At 37.0% G+C, this 21,442-nt stretch overlaps 1 protein-coding gene and 1 non-coding gene across 3 annotated transcripts in view; one reads left to right on the forward strand and one right to left on the reverse strand.

Moving 5' to 3' along the window:
• PRR16 (proline rich 16) overlaps positions 1 to 21,442 on the forward strand; it is a 311,132-nt gene that overhangs the window by 153,908 nt on the left and 135,782 nt on the right. The window contains exon 1 of one of the 2 annotated variants that reach the window (XM_066274169.1): positions 16,869 to 16,955. The exons of the other annotated variant lie outside the window; for it this stretch is intronic. The gene's annotated coding sequence lies outside the window, so the exon portion shown is untranslated. Of the gene's footprint in view, positions 1 to 16,868; positions 16,956 to 21,442 lie in introns of those variants that run through there. 2 annotated transcript variants of the gene reach the window in all.
• Positions 12,318 to 12,393, reverse strand: TRNAT-AGU (transfer RNA threonine (anticodon AGU)). Its single transcript has one exon. It is a non-coding gene; the product is annotated as a tRNA-Thr (tRNA).

Raw genomic sequence — 21,442 nt, forward strand, 5'->3', positions numbered from 1 at the left:
GAACTTTGCAAGATTGTATAATTCCATAACAAAGCAATGAATGAAATCCATCTCAGATTTATTTGTCATAAGAATGACCTTGGATATGATAACAGCAAAGACTTATGGGGCATAGTGACAGCAAGACCAACAGTTTCGATGGTGAAATAGGCAGATCAGCTTCACAGTTATGTTGCAGTTCTCCACAGAAGTGTGCAGTGATTGATAACCTGCAGGAAAACGTGCTTATGAGATGGTCTTGCTTGATTTTTTTTGTTAAATCAAAACACTGTAGATGTGCCTGACCTGTGGTGATGCAGTGGATAAAGCGTCGACCTGGAAATGCTTACGTAGCCGGTTCGAAACCCTGGGTTTGCCTGGTCAAGGCACATATGGGAGTTGATGCTTCCAGCTCCTCCCCCCTTCTCTCTCTCTGTCTCTCCTCTCTCTCTCTCTCTCTCTCTCTCTCTCTCTCTCTCTCTCTCTCTCTCTCCCTCCCTCCCTCCCTCTCCTCTCTAAAATAAAAAAAACACTGTAGATGTATTAGAGAGCTGTTGTTTATATGTAGCCTCAATCAGTAAACAAGTAGTTCTATGATGTAAGTCAGTGAACAGGCTATACTAGAAATGCTGTAGGTGAAAAATGCCAGAAAGCACTACATTTTGGTTATTGTTAGAATGTTATCTGTCAAGGCTCTGTGCATAGAACAGGTAAACTGACATTTTCCCTCTAGCTCACTGGCCACCCCTCTTTTAGTGTTTTGTTGTTTTTGCTGAATCCTTCATGATTCTTCAATCTATTAATGTTGCAGGGCCCAAATACTCAGTCTGAGGTCTTACTCTTACTTTCTGTCTCTCTCTCTCATTCCTTCCACTTTCCTTCCTCATTCCCTCACCCAGTCATCCCCTCATCCCAGCCACCTCTCCACTTTACTTTCTCCACCCTCATATTTCATCCTTTCTGACCTTATCTAGTCCTAGAGCTTTAAACACCAGCAATATATAAGTAGTTCCAGAATTTATATCTCTACCCCTGACCTTTCCTTGAGCCCACTCTTCATCTTCACTGGATGTTTAATAGGCATCTCAGACTAATTATGTCAAAAGCAGAAATTAAGACTGTATATCCATATGCCAAGGTTGTAGGTTCAATCCTGGTCAGGGCACATACAAGAGTCAACCAATAAATGCATGGATAAGTAGAACAACAAATTGGTGTTTCTCTCTCCCTACCCACTCCCTTCCTCTCTCTAAAATCAATCAATCAATAAATAAAATAATGTATACCCAGGCCCACAACTCTCTTTGTTGTTTAATTTCCTTGGGGTCACACCATCCTCTAACCAGTTTCCTGGACCAAAACTCTTGGTTTTACTCTTGTTTCCTCCCTCTTACTTATCCCTCATAGCCAATCCTTTTCATCAAATCTGCCTCCAGAATTCATCCAAATCCTTCTGTATGCCATCCTCAGTGCATCTACCTTGGCTGTCCTCACCTTTTCATTAAACTGGGCTTACACAAATTCCTGACTGGATGTTCTCCCATGCCCTCCTATAGTCCATTTCACCCCGAACAGCAAAAGAAGGAATTTGGAAGTATAAAAGGACCAGTGCCATCCCACATTCAAAACTTTCGTGGTTCCCCAATGTTAAGAGAGCTTCTTAAATCTCCTTACCTTGGCTATCTCCCTTCTGATTAATCTGTTTGTGACCTCTTCTGAACTTGTCTCTGTCACTCTACCATACAAGCTCTTCTTTGGGTTTCTCTGGCTTCCCCAAATCATTCCTGCTTCTGTTCGTTTGCACTTAGTATGCACGTGGCTGGCTCTTTGTCTTACTACAGTCTTACTTAGTATATTACCTTTTCAGAAGTGCTCGCTCATGCCCAGCCTGAGATTAAGTTATCCCCACTTGTCTCCCTCACTCCACTCACACGCTCCATCTCAGCATAGCATCATCGTTCAGGGTCTTTCTGCAGTTTTCTCCCTGGTACTTGCCACTCTGTGATATCTTCTTCATGTGTTTGATTTCTTATTTCTTGAATGTGTTTCCTCCCTGTCAAATATAAGTTCCTTAATGGCTTGGGATTCATCTGCCCTTTTTAATGTGGAGTTCTCAACATCCAGAAGAATAACAGTACAATAAGTATTGTATATCTATGGAGTGAAGGAGAAAGACTCTAAGGATCAATTTGTTTTTTTTTTTTTCATCTTCAGATTCTCTAAGGAGGTTACCAAGAGATGAAGAAGCTACAGAGAGTTTAAGAAAGGCCTTACTTATCATTTTGCTATTGTCTTCTGAGAACAGAGCATGAAAAGTATACACTTTTAAGAAGTTGAATTTCCATATTTTAGCAACCGTTTGCAGTCTTTAAATCAAGTGCTCTTTTGCATGATTCTTTTTTGCCCTTTAAAAGGCTATATGTCAAAATAGAAATTGATTTGCAGAAAGTTAATGTTAGCACTTTGAAAAGTATGCAGTAAGGAGAAAACAATGAAAAAATGTACACTGTTCTCTTACAAACAATACATTTTATATCTTGGGATTAGGGATTAATGTATGAATAATCCATCCATAGAAAAATGAAAGAAAATATGAAATAGCGCTTTGACTGCAAATATATTTTATTATTTTTAATTGTTTACAGAATATACCACTATTTGAAAATGTGCTGTCACTGCAGTTATTTTAGGATGGGGAACAAAAAAAAAGTTATAATCACACTCCTTAATAAAGAGAAAAAGTGGCATATACTAGTGGAAAGGTTTTATAATAGCAAAAGTATTAAGACTTAACATGTACAGCCTGACCAGTCTGTGGTGCGGTGGGTAAAGCATTGGACTAGGACACAGAAGACCCAGGTCAAAGCCCCGAGGTCACCGGCTTGAGTGTGGGCTCATCTGGCTTGAGCATGGGCTTACCAGGTTGAGCGCAGGGTCACTGGCTTGAGTGTGGGATCATAGATGTGACTAGCTTGAGCCCAAATGTCACTAGCTTGAAGCCTAAGGTTGCTGGCTTGAGCAAGGGGTCACTCAGTCTGCTGTGGTGTCTCAGTCAAGGCACATATGAGAAAGCAATCAATGAATAACTAAGGTGCTGCAATAAAGAATTGATGCTTCTCATCTCTCTCTCTGCCTGTTTCTCTGTTCCTCTCTCTGACTGTCTCTGTCTCTGTCAAAAAGTTAAAAAAAAAAAAAGAGTTAACATGAGCAAATTATGTTGAATAAATGCCATCTACCATTACTATATTTTTCTTGGTAGTTTTCTACCATTACTATATTATTTATTCCTAGGGTTTCTACATGTGTGAGTGATATGATTGCCTGGGACACACTGCGGCAGTTCAGTATAATTTTTAGAATATGGATTCTTGATTTAGAATGCCTGGATTTGAAGCCCAGCTCTAAACCCCTTATTAAGTGTATTCTGTGAGCACAGTGTTCAGTTTCTTGTCTTGCAAAATGACAATGGATAATAAATACTTCTTTTGAGGTGGTTTTGAGCATTAAATGAGAGAATTCAAATCAACTCTTAATGTCTGAAGCATGATAAAAGCCTAATAATGTTAGCAAACGTTTACACTATTAGCATCTTTACACTTACCTAACTTATTACACAACTGTCAACTTTCCCATGATAGGTCTCAAAGATTGTCTTAAACTAAGGTTTCATCAGAAGAATAAAGATAATTATGTTCATTTGTTATGCATTGGCTAGACATCTAAACAGTGTTTTCCTGTGTAGGTAAACAGGTGTGACAGAGGGGAAAAGCTGATTCTGATTCTGTCTGGAGAAGTTCTTTTAACAGAAACATAGTTTTAATATTTTGAGAAATACTACAGTAAACAAATTTAGTGAGATGTCTGTACATCAGAGCCTTTAAACCTTAATGTAGAGCTATACTTAATTTATCTGTAGGTTTTAAATCTTAAAAGTGTATATCTAATTTTTGTGCAATTAAAAAGTTTTAAAATGTTAATATATGTCTTCCAAGAAGGGCATAAATCATGCAGTATTTTTTTCATGATTTGGATTTTTTTCACCCCAACAAACGGTCTGTTTTCTCAGTTCACAGAGTAAGAATGATTGTTAAGTAAGAGACTGTATTTATGGTCAGGTTAGGGATCCTCTCTGGACATTTCAAAAACCTCATCATGAACTTGAAAAGCTTGACTTGGCCCTGGCCGGTTGGCTCAGTGGAGAGAGTGTTGGCTCAACATATGAATGTGCCCGGTTTGATTCTAGGTCAGGGCACACATGACAAGCGATCACCTGCTTCTCTTTCCCTCCCTCCCAACCTTCTTACTCTCTTCCCCTATTGCAATCATGGCTCCGTTGGTCTGAGCATTGGCCTCGGGAGCTGAGGATAGCACAGCTGATTCAAGCATCGGTCTCAGGTGGAGGTTACCGAGTGGATCCTGGTTGGGGCACATGTGGGAGCCTGTCTCTCTGTCTCCCCTCCTCTCACTTAAAAAAAAAAAAGAAAAGAAACACTTGGACTTGTTTAATATTACCTTTATAGAATATGGATAAGGAAATTTAAGATAATCTGAAAATAGAGTATCATTTCCACCTTCCTTGTTTCACTCATCAATGAAAGAAGCTTCTTCTTGTGGCTTAAAGTTAATCAAATAGTAAAAAAAAATTGGTCTGTGTGTTAAACAAAACCGATCATGCTTTTTCTACTTGTCTTTCCTGAGACCATGTCTTACTTCAGTCAGATGTTTCTTCTAGTAAAAGAAGTTGTAAAGCGTAGTGGTACAAACTAAACGTTGGAGCTAGGTTGCCTGGTTTGACAGTCTGCTCTGTATTTACTAGCTGTGTGACATTAGTCAAATTACTCAACCTTTCTGTGCACCAGTTATCTCTGCTAAAATTGGAGACAATAAATACTACTTCACAGAATTGTTATGAAAATTAAGTGAGTTACTACTTTTAGAGGATTAAGAGCTATTCTTTTCCTAATATACAATGTATATTTGTTAAATAAGTAAATTAAGCTGAAGAAGCTATGGCATTAGCTTTTCTATTTTTTTCCATTAATCTCTTCTGTCCTGTGTCTGATGTCATGTGCAAGAGAATTTAATAACAAAAAGAATGAATGTTCACTGGTAGAAACCTACTTCTCTCTGAGTCCAGCAGTGTTGTGTCTTGAAACAGAGGGTTATTGGAGATTCTCTCCCAGCCAGTAACTGTGTGGTGATAACCAGACAGGCAAATAGGTATATCCACGCTCCACATAAAACTATGGGGTATTTGTGCTGGAGAAAGGTAAAGCAGGATGAAAACCAAATTTAAAAATGTATAATCCATTGTAATGTTTACATTTTTCTTTCCTCTCTTCATAATTGGAATAAAAGATAGAGTCATTTTTATGTCTAGCATGAACAATAATAAATTTTCAATAAAAGAGGAAGTTATTATTTATTTAGAACTTTGTACTTATATAATCTCATTTTGATATAATAAACTAAGTATCTGACTTTGGAAATATGTTTAGTTTCTCTACATCATTTAAAGCTTTTCTCTTCATATGGAAATGTTTAAATGGAAGTTGCATCATAGTTATTAGATTCATATATAGAAGAATATCTGCAAAGCAGAGTAGAAACTCACTATGTGTAGCCTGGATAGGTAATTAATAGATCCCTTTATAATCAGTAACCCAATTTCATTATGTTCTGTTCTTTGCTTTTCCCTTATTCTACTTTGTGAGATAGCAGAAAATTCATTTATCATTTCCCCCATTTTACAAATTAGGCAACAGAGGCATTTAAGGATTAAGCCCAAGTCATGTAGCTTTTAAATGGCTGAGGCACACCTACTACTCAGAATTCCTGAATACTAGTCATGTACATATAACCCATAAACCATTCTAATACCCTGTACTCAATATTTAAAATAATAGATATTTAATGAGTGCTAGCTGATTAATTCTGTAGAGGCTTGACAGATATTATAGTTGGGTTCTTAAGCCATTTCATTACTATCATCTTATAATGCAGTATCATCTTATATATGCAGTAAGTTGGAACTGCATGCAGTAAAAATTTAAAATGTGACTTGGTACTACTGATCCATTGTAATAGTCTGTTGGGCATTATCTGACCTCTTACAGTGGACAGATAAACGTATGATTCCATATATACCATACCTGTTTGAAAATAATATTCCTGAGTGCATCATTTATCACTTTTTATTTTTTCGTCTCTGGGCTTCAAACTTTCCAAAAAAGAAAAAAAAAAAACTTAGGGAAGTATAATGGGCTATTTAACTATTTGCTGGCTTGCCACATCAAAAGAAGAGAGACACACTGCTGCTTTTAAATGGGGAATTGGCTCTGATGTACCTCCAAGTTATTCTTCTCCGGGAATATTCTGAATAGCACATTTCCTGATGTTTAAAAGCCTTAGATCTCAGTCCATTTCCAGTGGACTCAACAACTTACTGTTAAAGCCAGATTTGTCAAAAGCTCAAAAATCCAATCTATCCCCCCTCTTTTAGTCCCTTTCTTAAACAAATAAAGGAACCGTTCGTATGTTTTTGTTTGTTTGGTTTGAAACAGTATCTCCTGACCTGTTCTATTACAATTACGTTGCTTAATTATATTCCCTTTCTGTTGTCCTGATTCAGCTGGCTATACTTCTTCTTTTAACAGCAACCTGGGTCCTATAATCATTTCTTCAATTGTCCAGTTATCTTGTGAATTTATGTTCCTTCCACATGAAGATGGATTGTTCCCTGGAAGGCTGAACATCCAGCCTAGATGTTTTGTTTCTTATTTGCAGTCCTCCTGTTTTCACTTCATGGCTTTTTTTTTTTTTTTTTTTTTTTTTGCATTCACATACTGATGTGCTGACAGCAAGGGAACAAAGATGGGTATCTTTTTCAGAAAGCAGTGTGCATGGGAACTATGTAAACATTTTTTTCTGGTTACATTTATTTTGTTTCTAAGACAGTTGTTTTTTTGAATGTAAGTGAGACTGAGTGGGGTGGACTTAATGTAAAGCACATGTATTGGCAAGTTTGCAGACACTTGTTAGAGCTCTCTGCACATGTGTGGGATAATGGATTCTGTTTCTGTTACGTGTTTCTGGCGGAGGCCACCACTGTGCCTTTTAAAGTCTGGGGAAAATGTAAGTTTATTGGAACTCTTTCTCCCCCTAAGGCTGTAAATGGGAAAGGATTTAAAATGTGGGCAAGCGAGATTAGATTTCTCTAGAATAAAGCAGGTTTTTTTATCTTTTGTTGTATGAAATTGTATCTCTGCCTTTCCCATCCAACAGTAAGCATCTTAAAGTCAGTAACCTCTGATTTTCATTGTTGAATTCCCTCAACTTGTTTAAAATATACTTTTTTTTCCTGTTCTTTGGAGACCACATTTCACTTTTAACATGCATGCTTAGGCATATATATGAAATGCTAATTTAACATGCATAAAAGTATTTCTAGATGTCTCTAGACGAGTAAAAGGATCTTAGAATGTTTTAATTCTGTTCACTGCCTTACTGTCCAATATTTTAGACTTATCTTGTGGTATATGCCTAAAGTGATCACTATTATACTTATTGTTTTACACTAACAGTGCTTACTTTAGATTGACTACTTTCAATCTCTTTGCACACCATTGCTTCACACTCCTTTCTGACTCAGTTTCTATATCACTAAAGTACATCTTATATTTCTTTAGTTATGAACAGCTAGTAGAAGACTCTTTGTTTTTGCTTTGAAAAATATTTATCTTTTTTTCTTTATTTTAGATGACTTACCGGGCATAAGATTTCAGGCAAAAAGTTATTTCACTCCTTTGTAAAATAACATTAACCTATCATCTTCTGTTTCTTCTGTTGCTTGTAAGAAGGCAGATAAAGGCTGTCAACAGAACTTTCATTCTTGAGTATTTAATCTGTCTTTTCTCTTTGTTTCCTTTCAAGATCTTCTATTTTCTTTGGTCATTGTTCATAATGATGACCCCAAATGTGGCTATTTTATAAAAATTGCACTCACATCTCATTTTATTCGTTCTAGGATTCATGTTTTTCATCAATTTTGAAAAATTCTTAGCCATTCTTTCTTTAAGTAAAAACTTAGTGCTATTTTTCTTAACTTCATTCTATCTCCCCCCAACCAAGAACTTTTCTTAAATGTTGTTCCTTATTCTATCATTTACATTTCTTAAACACTTTTTAATCTTTCAAAACCTTTATATCACTCTGCTATATTTTTCTGTTTTCTAATTCACTGTTTTCTTCTTTAGCTGTGTCTAATCTGATGTTTAACTTACTTATAAGTTGATTTACACTTATACACAGTATCTTACTGTGCTTTTATGTATGCCGTTAGTCACTTTAAACATATTATGTCATACTTATCTAATTTTATTATCTTAAGTGCTTGGATTTTTATTGGTTTTGTTTGTTCTTTGTACTGATTGTCAACCATAGTGGATTATTTCATTACAGCTTTTGTTATTTTTCCATTATAGGGTCATCTAAATCTTTAAAATCTCTTAAGATCAAACATACTTCTACCTCTGCCAAATGCTATCACTAGCTCCCTGCTACATGGGCATTTACAATTGCCTGGGTTGGGATTGCCAGAACGTGCAGGTTATATAAATTTAATTCCAGACTCAGGTAAAGTTTTTAAAAAGTTAATTTTTTTTTTTTTTTTGCCTGACGTGGTGGCGCAGTGAATAAAGCGTCGACTTGGAACACTGACGTCACCAGTTCAAAACCCTGCACTTGTCTGGTCAAGGTACATATGGGAGTTGATGCTTTCTGCTCCTCCCCCCTTTCTCTCTCTCTCTCTCTCTCTCTCTCTCTCTCACTCTCTCTCCTCTCTAAAATGAATAAATAAATAAATAAATAAGTTAAAAACTTTTTAACTTTTTAAAGCTAGTGTAAGTAACTTGTTAAAGTAAGTGAAAAAAAAACACTTTGTTTTTTTCTGCACCCACAGTACAGAAAAATATATTTGCATTTTACTTTATTGAGATAAGTCTGTTTTTCTTGCCTGCCCCTTCACAGAGGGTACAGCTTTTCTGGGATTCTGATGGCCGCAGGTGTTTTCTGCCTCATTAGCTGTGGTCCAGTCAAATCCCAGACCCCTTGATCATCAAACAATTACCTCCCCCCCCATCCCCAGCACAAAGTTTTTTTTGATACCAGCTCATTGGTTTACATTTCTATTTCTGGCCCCTGGACAGTCTTCCTTTTTGATCAAATCTAAATATATATTTTAGAGAAGTTTCAGGTTTTTTAGTCTATTTAGTCTGGTATGTTGTGAGAAACAGAAGTCCCGCTATTCCTTAGTTGCTTAGCTATGTTTTCTATAAATATTCAGGATTCACCCACAGATAAACTGATTTTTAATGTTAGGAGTTGACTGTTATCAGAAAGAAGCCAGTGAAAATAGAATAAGCTGATAGTAAAGCTTTATTTAAACCATTAAACTTTAGAAGGAATTTTCTGGACTCAAAATAGAAGCAACCTCATCTTTATAGATTACCATAGTGAGATAGAGATGATATTTTAAAGTTGATTCTAGGGCTTACTAAAAGCCCTAATTATATCTGTATATATATCATATAGACCTAAAATACTCCTTTTCCACTGAGCATAAAAAGAAATGGCATGTGAGGAAAATTATTTACCATTTGAGTATTGAGTTTTTCATGATTTTTTCTTTTTTTAATTTATTGATTTTAGAGAATGTGGAAGGAAAAGAAAGGAAGAGAGATATTGATTTGTTGTTTCACTTATTTATGCATTCATTGGTTGATTTTTGTCTGTGCCTTGATAGGGGATCAAAACTGTAACCTTGGCGTGCTGGGATGACACTCTAATCAACTGAGCTACCTGGCCAGAGCCATGTAATTTTTTTTTCATATTGAATAAATCTACTTCCTCTATTTTTGACTTTCCGTATTGTTTTCTGCTTTCAACTTAATCTCTCCCACAGACTTTTAAAAAAGACCCCTCATAAAGGGAATTCTGATTTGATAGTATTGTAAAGGTTTGCTTTAAAAAGCATGCAAAGTAACACATAAAGGTAAAACAATTTTGCTACCATAATAATATGTCATCCCCCTTCTTAGATATTTTTGATAGATTTATTAATTATTGAACTCCTCCTTCAGTGTTGGCAGGCATCAGAGCAACCTTTTTAAAATATAGAAAAGGCACCACAGACATGTTACCTCAACGTCAGTCATGAAGTTATAGCATTGTAATATTTTAAAACACCAGTGAATCCAAAAGCTGTCTAAGCAGTGTGCTTGATGCTGTATTTTTTAGGATAATTTATGATACAAACAGGCTAGAAGAATTTGTATAGTAGTAATTTATAATATAAAAAAAAAACTGTGAACTAGGGACTCTTCTGAGATTTTTCCTTTTCTTAAATTTCTAACCCATTTTTATTTAATTGCAGTTGACATACATCCTCATATTTGTTTCATGTGTGCATCCCCATGAGTAGACATTACATAACTTACTAAGTGATCATACCAATAAATCTCATACATCTGACATCGTACATAATTATCACAATATTATTGACTATATTCCCTATGCTATAATTTACATCCCTATGACTGTTCTTTAACAACCAACTTGTACTTTTTTTTTTAAGTGAGAGGATAGAGGATAGACAGACTCCCGCAGGCACCTGACCAGGATTCACTCAGCAACTCCAGTCTGGGCTGATGCTCGAATCGGCTGAGCTATCCTCAGTAGCCAGGGCTGACACTTGGACCCATTGAGCTATACCCAGGGCCTGGGACCAATGCTCAAACAAATCAAGCCACTGGCTGTGGGAGGGAAAGAGAGAGAAAAGAGGGAGAAGGAGGAGGAGAGAAAAAGGTGATCACTTCTCCTGTGTGCCCTGACCAGGGATCAAACCTGGGACATTTGCAGCCCAACTGGCACTCTGTCCACTGAGCCTACTGGCCAGGAAAATTTGTGCTTTTTAAACCCTTCACCCTTTTCACCCATCTTCCCAACCCTCCTCCCATCTGGCAATTATCACATTTATTTTCTCATTGAATTGTAATAAGTCTACGAAATTCTATTATAATCCTATATAAAGGCAAGGCACTCTTAAAGGTCCAGTTCCTTCTCAACATTATGTAGATAGGAGATAATGAAGCTGAAATTTACATCCGGGTCATCTACAGTCTGGCTCCACAGTTAAGCTGTGAAGTACTACTATTCTACACTGTCTCTTACTTCACACACACACAACCCCCACTACACATACACCCCAATATACATACACCAACACATCCACACACATACACACAGCCTATCATGTGATAATTAACATTAAAACATCTCTACCTCTGTCTGCCTAGCTTTCTATATATCTCTGGAAAAAGAGAAAAGGAGTAAACATTCTCACTATTCAGTTTATGAATTTGACCCCAATATAATAAATTATCCGGTCAGCAGCAAACGCGCCAATCCTAATGACAGTTGTTATTTTAGAAGAATTGACATGCTAGTTTCCTGGATTAAAGCCAAGGTCTTAGCTGTGCAGCCGACTTCAAGGAGTTCTGAAGTCATTTTTGTTATTATGAAAAAACAGATTTTTTTCATCAAACTTCAGTATCTAATGACATAACTCAGCATCTGTGCCTTACACTAAATCAAAACAAGCAAATGAAATACAATTTTCATTATAAGTAGCTTATTTTTTGGTGCTTAGCTCTCTTATACATCATGATTACCTATTAACCAATATTACATATTTAATTATCATTTTGAATTAATGTATTTTTATTATTTTAATAATATTTAGTTTGTTACTGGTAGCTTTTTTAACTCATAACTTTTGAGAAACATAAACATTAATTTGAATAAATTTTTAGCAAGAAGATTATAATAATGGAAATAAAGTTCTAAAAAATAGGAAAAACATTTTGCCTCCTTTTATGATATATCAGTGTATATATCACAATCTATTTTCCTCTTTAATTTGACTGACTAAGCTCAGAGAAAAATTCTATACCTTTTTTTTTCTTTTTTCTTTTCATTTTTCTGAAGCTGGAAACAGGGAGAGACAGTCAGACAGACTCCCGCATGCGCCCGACCGGGATCCACCTGGCACGCCCACCAGGGGCAACGCTCTGCCCACCAGGGGGCGATGCTCTGCCCATCCTGGGCGTCGCCATGTTGCGACCAGAGCCACTCTAGCGCCTGGGGCAGAGGCCACAGAGCCATCCCCAGCGCCTGGGCCATCTTTGCTCCAGTGGAGCCTTGGCTGCAGGAGGGGACGAGAGAGACAGAGAGGAAAGCGCCGTGGAGGGGTGGAGAAGCAAATGGGCACTTCTCCTATGTGCCCTGGCCGGGAATCGAACCCGGGTCCTCCGCACACTAGGCCGATGCTCTACCACTGAGCCAACTGGCCAGGGCCCTATACCTTTTTTTTTGACAGAGTCAGAGAGAGTGACTGATAGGGACAGACAGACAGGAAGGGAGAGAGATGAGAAGTATCAGTACTTGTTGAGACATCTTAGTTCATTGATTGCTTTCTAATATGTTCCTTAACTGGGAGCTACAGCAGAGTGAGTGACCCCTTGCTCACCCCAGCGACCTTGGGCTCAAACCAGTGACCTTGGGCTTTAAGCCAGTGACCTTTAGGTTCAATCCAGCGACCATGGGATTCATGTCTATGATCCCACGCTCAAGCCAATGATCCCGCGCTCAAGCTGGTAAGCCAGTGTTCAGGCCGATGACCTCGGGGTTTGCGAACCTGGCTCCTCTGCATCCCAGTATGATACTCTGTCCACTGCGCCGCTGCCTGATCAAGCTATAGATATGTTTTTTATATGTTCAAAATCCAAAAACCCAAAATGATAATAGCTTTTCTGATCCTCCTCACTTCTTCACCTTAAAATATCTTCACTTTTACTTTAAATTATTGTTCCTAATTTCAAATCCGTGACATATAAGTCACAGGATTATTACATTGGGCATTAACATAGTTGATGCCATATGGAATGAGAAACATGATACAGGTATACATGAATGTTTTGTGCAGGCAGTCCAGAGCTGCATAATAGCTTGGTAACTCACCAATAGCAGCTTAGAAGGCTGCATAACAATAGGAAAGATTGTGCTTATTTATGCCCTAGCCATGCACACATGGATAGAGAACTAGAGTTATATTTAGAATGGTTGCATGTGTCTGTGAATGCCCCACAGGATTGTGGGCCAAATTTAGAACATGCATTCTATTGCTGTTTTCTTTAGAGGGTAAATTTGGTCAATTCTTTCATCTTTATTAAAAAGGTAGTCATATAGCAGTGTCCAATGACCTCATGATGCTCAAAACAAAGCAAACAAGACAAAGCAAAAAAAAAAAATGCTTCCCCTGCTCCACTAACTGAGTTTCTCACCCACAAACCGCCGTTGGGCTTTAACCCTAAGGTTGGGACAGTTTTCACTTTGCCATGCTGGACATTGGCAGTCTACGAATTGGCTGTCAGTTACTTGGCTGATTTCCTACAGAGCTGAAAGCCAGTGAGTAAGAGAAATATCCATTACCTAAAATTTAAAAAAAGAGGTCATTGGAAGTCCAATGCTTCGACCACCAGATGAGCAGAGTAGGGGTAACGATGTGGAAGGAGCAGAAGGGTAGTAACAAACAAGTAAATGAAGACAAACGGTGAGAGTGAGAGCTAAACCAAATTTTCATCTAGTTGGAAATTGTGCTGAGGCTGAGCAGATTATGACCTGTTTTCTATATATGCAAAGAAAAAAAAAAAAAAGAAAGAAAGAAAGAAAAATCCTCCTCATTTCATTCATCCAGCACATGTGTACTGAGCACTGAACTATGTGCCGTGTAGTGTGCAACAGCTGGCGAGTCAACCACTGTAACCGCGAGTAACAGCACCTGGTCTGGGGAAAGGTAACCGATTAATGGCTGAGACAAAAGCCATAGTTACAGTGCAGTAGATAAGTGGCAACAGAGCTATGTAACTACTACGTAGTCTCTAAAATATGCATGGGAAAGGGAAGAAAAATTTTTCTTTCTCCTTTTCTTTTTAACAAGTTTTCCAGGATTTCTGTTGTAAGAAAGAACCCCATTTTCAGGGAATATTTTCATAGTTTCACACTGTCATCCTCACACACTGTTCTTACATAAGTACACTATCTTTGCAGATAGAGAAGAAATTTAACACCATCCAGGCCTACAGACATCTACCTGCCCTTGACTTTGTAGGAACACCTTGAGCATTCTTCTGTTCTGCTTGACGTTCATTCCTGCAAGTGAACACAGCAAGTAGAAGAAAATATCACTGTTTTCTCTGAAAAGCGTGACAGGGACAACCCATCCATATGCAGCTTCATTTTTCATCACCAAACTGAGGAGAGCATTCACCTGAATCTGTAGGACAGTTTTCAATCCTGACGTCAAGGCTGACATCCTTTGTATATTGGTTATACTTAACTGGTTATCCCCAGAACCTCAAACCCAGTATGTTAAATGCGAAGTGCACCTAGTTCTCTAGCGTTCCTGGCCCCAGCCAGCCATCCTTTCGCTCTTTAGGTATGTCTTACATTGTCTACCCATGTACTCCAATCAGAAATGCCAATGTCTTTCTTAGCTTCTTAACTTTTCTTTCCTAAGTAATCACTGAGTCCTGTTTGTTCTACCTCCCAAACATCTCCACTGTTTATTTATTCCTTATTTCCTTCAGGAAGTTGTCAATTTCTCACCTGGACAATTGGGACAGCATCTTGACTCAACAGTCTCAGCCCTGTCAGCCACCAAGTCATCCTTTTGATCTCCAAATCTGGACCCGTCATTTCCCTGTTAAAAATTCTTCAAAGGTGGCCTATTTCCTATAACACTGGTTTGCAAACCTGTTTTCAGTATGAAAAATCATCTTTCAATGATATTTTATGTAATATCTTAATTACATGGAGTCGATTAGATGTGAAGTTCAATGTGTTGGACAGGGACGTAAGAGAGCCATGATCTCAGATAGTTATCACCATTATGGCTTGCTGGATGACCTAAAGTACCTCAGTGTATCTGCAGAGCAGAACAGAATGCAGCTTGAAAGTCATTGATCTATAGAAAAAATTATAAGCTCCCTTGGGTTACCTATAAACCCTTAATTAGCCACCTGTCCAAGCTCATTTCCTACACTCTGCGTCTTTGCACTTCGTTCTACAACCACATTGATCTATTGCTACTTCACAGGCTTGCTGAGTTCTAACAAGTCTCTCTGTCCTTGAGCACTGGCCCCTCTGTCCAGGTTGTGACCCTCTGACAAGAACTCCAAGAAACTGACTACTCATTGTCTGGATCAGTGAGTATCATCTGTTCTTTTTCTTTTCATTATTTAGAAATTAAATTTAATGAGATGACAATGCTCAATAAGAGTACATAGGTTTCAAGTGAACATCTTTATAGCATTTGAACTGCTGATTGTGTTGTGTGCCCATCACCCAAAGATCATTTTTCGTCACCGTATATTTGTCCCTCTTTACTGTCCTCCCCTCCCTCTGGGTAGCCACTTCTCTTTTATCTATTTATATGAGTCTCAGTTCTACATCCCTTCTATGTGTGAAATTGTATAGTTCTTAGCTGTTTCTGTTTACTTATTTCACTTAGTATAATGTTCTCAGGCTCTAGGCACACTAAAACTTTCCTTTTCTATGTTTCCCACTGCATTAAACCCTCACCTCTATAGTTTATCGCTCTGTGACTTTTGTGTTCACATCTGTTTATCCAAGATATTGAGGTCTCTAACTGGGTCTTCATTGTTGATTTTTCAATACCTGCCATCATTTTCAGCCTATAATGGGTCATTAATAAAAAATTTGTGATGTGAATAAATAACTGGCTTCTTGAATTTTTGTAATTAGAGTTAAATTGATTCCAGAGATAAACACACTCTTCAAATAGTGATATGTTATTTAATTTTTTAAACAGAATAAGAATTTTAATCTAAGTTTGTTGATAATGAAATTGTTAAAAGCAATAAGAGACCTCTAGGTAAAAGGGAACCAAAAACCTTAAGTTGTCATTTAAAAACCCATTGGGATCCATATATTAGTTGTAAAACTGTTTTGACTTCTTTAGCTTATTAGTAGTAAATTTAAAGCATTAGAAAAGAGCCTGCCCAACTCCAGACCGTCCAGAGTTTCTTTTCTCAATGCGATTGTACTGTGAGCTCAGGTAGTTCAGACTGAGTAGTGTTAGAAAATGGGAACATGGTTTAAGAAAAAAGATTCATTCTTTTGTTTTAGTCACAATGCTACAAATTTTTGGTAAAGTGAATTGTAAAGTATGCTGGTAGTGATTTATCTCTTTGTTAATATTAAAGTTTAAGTACTGTTTTATATTAAGAACATGATGAATATTTCAGAATATGTCCCCAAAGTTTAAAATGGACCAGTGAACCCTCACTATAAGCTCAGAAGCTGCTCTCTTTTTCCAAGTAGGGCTTCAGGAAACCTATATGAAGTGGTGGAGGTGGGAGGAGGTAGCCTTGGGGCTAAATCATTTTATCTGAGGCCATAGAAGTCCTTGGTTAGAACTCAGAGACCTAGATTCCAGACTTGTACATTCTTTTTTTTTTTTTTAGAAAGAGAGACAGACAAACAGAATCAGATAGAGGGACAGACAGGCAGAAAGGGAGAGAAATGAGAAGCATCAAGTCTTCATTGCAGCACCTTAGTTGTTCATTGATTGCTTTTTAATATGTGTTTTGAACAGGGGGCTCCAGCCAAGCCAATGACCCCTAGTTCAAGCCTGCAACCTTGGGCTTTAAGCCAGCAACCTTTGGGCTCAAGCCAGAGATCACGGGGTCATGTTAATGATTCCACACTCAAGCCAGATGAGCCCACACTCAAGCTGGTGACCTCGGGGTTTCAAACCTAAATCTTCTTCATCCAAGGCTGACGATCTATGCACTGCACCACCTCCTGGTCGGGCTGTACATTGTATTACTAGCTGTGTGAGTACTTGGACCATTTACTTAACTTCTCTAATCTTCAGTTTCTACTTTTGGAGAATAGGAATGATAATAACTTACTTCTAATGATGATTCATTGAAATAATATACATAAGGTACTTACTACTTTGTTTCCTACTGCATTAAACCTTCACCTATGTTTCAATTCCACAGACTAAGCTGTCAATAAATACTGACTATTATTTTTATTTGACTCCAGTATATGGAATGTCATTCCCCTAGAAAGTGCTGATCTTTCTGATCAGCAGGGTTTCTGAGGAGAAAATGCCAAAGGAAATGCCTAAGTATGTTAAGAACAAGAAGCTTGGACAATGTCAAATACATATTATAACAGACGATGTTTAATTTTGTTCATATTTATAATAAAGTAGCCTGGTGGGATTAAAGATGTATAAGGCCAATAGATAGCACCGGTGAGTGTAAATGGGAGCACAAACTGTGTTTGCCTGAATATTTAAGAGGTAGCCATTGCATTTACACCTGAGTCAGCAGAAAATTGAATTACATATTTTCATTTACTGTAGCCTCTTGGGTCAAAACATTTCATAAACTTTAAAGCTGAGGCTAGGCCTGCCTCGTTTTTTATGATGCATGGTCACATTCTTCATTTGGCCTGGCATTTGGAAAGGCATTTCAGTTTCTTTCTTTAAGTAATGGATGTCGCATGTATTTCTCAGATAGAACATTGTCATTGAAGGTATTTCGTATAGTGAAATATTGTTGCTAGTTTATATACATCAGTTGGTTTATACTGTGAGTTCATAAACCATATGGGAATTTAAATAACTTGAAATAAGACCTTTGATAGAAAGGCTTCATACCTGACTTTCATTTATGGTTAAAAGATTCATCTCAACAAACTATGCATCTAAAGCCAGCTGTTAACTAAACCCAAGTATTTATTTATCCCTGTGGCTCTCTTCTGACTATGTGCCTGGACAACATTTGTATGCCTTGTCATCTCTGAAGAGTGTTGGATATTTTCAACTTCTATGACACCAACACCTTTTATATTCTCTTTAAAATCACAAATTTGTTGGCTGTGTTTATAGCGTGTTATGGAGACAAGACTTGAATCCTTTATTTGCTAAAGGAAAGATTAATGGAAGTGAATATATACTTGCCTCTGTGTCTTTCTATGTCATCATAAGCGTTCGACCTGTGTATGGTAGCATTATAGAAATGCTATTCCAGTTGAGCTGAAACTCTAAGCCCAGTACTCTGTAATGCTTAAAAGCTTGAATATGTGCACATATACACATGTATGTGTGTGTGCGCACGCACACACACACATACAGAGGCAGAGAAAGAGAGAGAGAAAATATAACAGATAAGGAATTTAGTTGAAATGTAACTTTAATTTTTCCAGCCATTTTTTATCAATTATTATGAAGAAAAGTCAAGCCAGATAATATAGAATCTATGGAGATGAAAAAGATATATTTCCCATATTAAGAATGTTTATAATCTAGTAATATGATATATAAGTATTTGCTGCACATTACTGGATTATAAATAGAGGAAAAACTTAAGGTCACTTAATAAAAGGTTTATGGATGAGTATGTCTGTGGGAACTGCACAGTTGGGCAGGTCAGCAGTGCAGGGAGGTCATCAAGAGCCAAGATGCTTTCATTGCTCCATTTTGTCATTCTTGCTTTTGGTACTAAGCTCACTCACTCTGGTGACTGATTATCTGCAGTACTCCCATGCATTACATCTTGACTATCAATGACCAGAAGAAGAAAGACATACTATGTAATCTTGTGGTTACCTTTCTTCAAGACAGCATTTTTTTGTTGTTGGTGGTGGTGGTATTGTTTTTCTGAAAACAACCTAGCAAATCTTTCCTTTTATGTCTTTTTTTAAAAAACAGGAACAGAGAGAGAGTCAGAGAGAGGGATAGATAGGGACAGACAGACAGGAACAGAGAGAGATGAGAAGCATCAATCATCAGTTTTTCGTTGCAAAACCTTAGTTGTTCATTGATTGCTTTCTCATATGTGCCTTGACCATGGGCCTTCAGCAAACTGAGTAAGCCCTTGCTCAAACCAGCGACCTTGGGTCCAAGCTGGTGAACTTTTGCTCAAACCAGATGAGCCCACGCTCAAGCTGGCGACATCAGGGTCTCGAACTTGGGTCCACTACGTCCCAGTCCAATGCTCTATCCACTACGCCACCACCTGGTCAGGCTCCTTTTATGTCTTATTGCCCTATGTGGAGGCCATGATTTATTTAAACTTATCATCTGAGATGAATGCATGTTCAGGCATTATTCAAAATCTCCAAAATAGAAAGATAACTTCAGATTGAAAAAATATATAATGCAGACCAGGTGTGATAAATATTATACAAATATTATTAAAATATGAAAAAGCATGAGATTTAGAGACAGGAAGAAAAATGACCACTGGATCTTTCTGGTTTTGAGAGACAGGTTTTTTTTTTTTTTGTCAAAAAAAACTTTCAGTCATATGTTTTATAGATTTTAAAAATATTATAATGTATTTGTCGTCACAACTCTCAAAATTGAAGCCAATTTTATTTATGAGTATTTGTTTATTTTCTGCTGTTCCCTTCATACTGGAACTTCATAAGGTAAACCAACATCTTATTCATAAGTGTCCATCTTTTTTAAATGAATCAAAGAATGAATGCATAGTCTTGGAAAAGTTGTAGGATTTTAGCAGGCAAGGGGACATTCCAGTGAAGGGAACATTACTAGCAAAGTCAGAGGTCAAGAAAGCTCAGACAGCTGGCTGAAACTTGGGGTAAGTAGAGTAGAAGGGTGAGAAACTCTGCAGGGGTGATAGAGGGTGAGATGCACAGATGTGTTTAGTAATCATTAAAAGAGAACTAAATGTTCCAGAGTTGGATGGTGATGTGCTAACGACTCTGCTTTAAAACAGAACCTTGGCAATGTCAGATTGACTACAAGGGCAAGAGTGGGTATGAGACTGCTGCCCAGACACTGTGTCAATAGTCGACCCGTTATTGTAATTCTGATGGCGGTTAGCAGAGGAATAAAAGTGCAATAAATGCATATCTAGCAATTTTACAGATGAGAAAACTGAATTAGCAGTGGGAAAACCAAGAGAAGCATGAAAATAGAATTGTAGATATAAGAAGCAGGCATTGCATGTTGTTTGGCTTTGTTTTCAGGGAATGTGGGTTGCAGATATAACATGTGGTGAGAAAAGGCAATGATTCTTATAGGTGGATGACAGTTCTAGACACCTGAGGCTGCCATGTAAGAGATGTTTCATACTGAAAATTTTATAGAATGACAATAACAATAATAAAATTTATATTAAGTGATTTCTTAAATACTAAAGTGAATTATAAATGATTATAAGAACTTCAAAAGGAATTTAAGGTTAGGAATGGATTATATTAAGATCATGACAGAATATGTAGAGAATGATAATTTTAAGGAAATATATATTTACTACATTGACAAGTTGCGCTCCACAGTTTAATTGTTGTCTAATGTGTGTCTTGGATTTTAATGATATATATTTGTAGGCTAGAAGAGAGCTTTATGATGGCGTCTAGTAATCCCTCTTACTTTCAAATAGATGACAATTAAAATATTCTAGATAAAATTGGCTAAGTTTTTGAAAAGAGTTTAAAAATGAAGAGATTTCATAAACAAGGCCACTTTGTATTTGAATGATAAGTATCAGTTGCTGCCAATAAATTTTCCTGTGCATTATACTTCAATATGATTAATCACTTATATTTGGTCGGTGGCTTGATTGACTGACTGTATTTGATCAGTTCCTTTGACTGCTAAGCCTTAACTAATTGAAGTCCATTATAATGTCTCCCTTTTGGTTACTTCTTTAATAATTCCAGTCTCTAAAAGAGTTATTCATCAGTACAATTTTTAAAAAAATCTATAATTGTTTTTGGCTGACCTCTGAACCCTCTTTAAAAGCATATAACCCTTTTAAATTCTATATAGCATAGAATATGTTTATGGCCTTTGTGAAAGTATCTAAGTGTCATGCCTCACTTTAACAACATTTCCTAAAGGATTCTACAAACAACTACTATTTATAGTTAACATAAGGAAATTACCAGATTACATGATTTTGTTTATTTGTTGAGGAGAGATTTTGAGATCTTGATTTAGAGGCTATCAGAGAAATAAAACTGTAATACATGTACATTTAGTCAACATGTAATTACAGAAATAGAAGTGAGAGTTCTTATTGCATTAGTAGACACAGCACTTTGGAAAGGAATGAGTTAGCAATGCACTGAAATTGGAAAATCAAGCAATATATAAGAAGTTTTAGGAACACTGCCAAATACATTTATTTAGGTTTCTTATATGCAGAACTTCTCTGAGCTTTGTTATGCTAATAATCAATGTAACTTTACAGGGAGAGTTTAGAAAATGCAGAACTACTTTGTACTTATTAGGTGTTTTGTATTTTTTCAGTGGGGATATAATGCCAAACCT

This window comes from Saccopteryx bilineata, chromosome 4, assembly GCF_036850765.1.
Source record: "Saccopteryx bilineata isolate mSacBil1 chromosome 4, mSacBil1_pri_phased_curated, whole genome shotgun sequence".
Lineage (NCBI taxonomy): Eukaryota > Metazoa > Chordata > Mammalia > Chiroptera > Emballonuridae > Saccopteryx > Saccopteryx bilineata.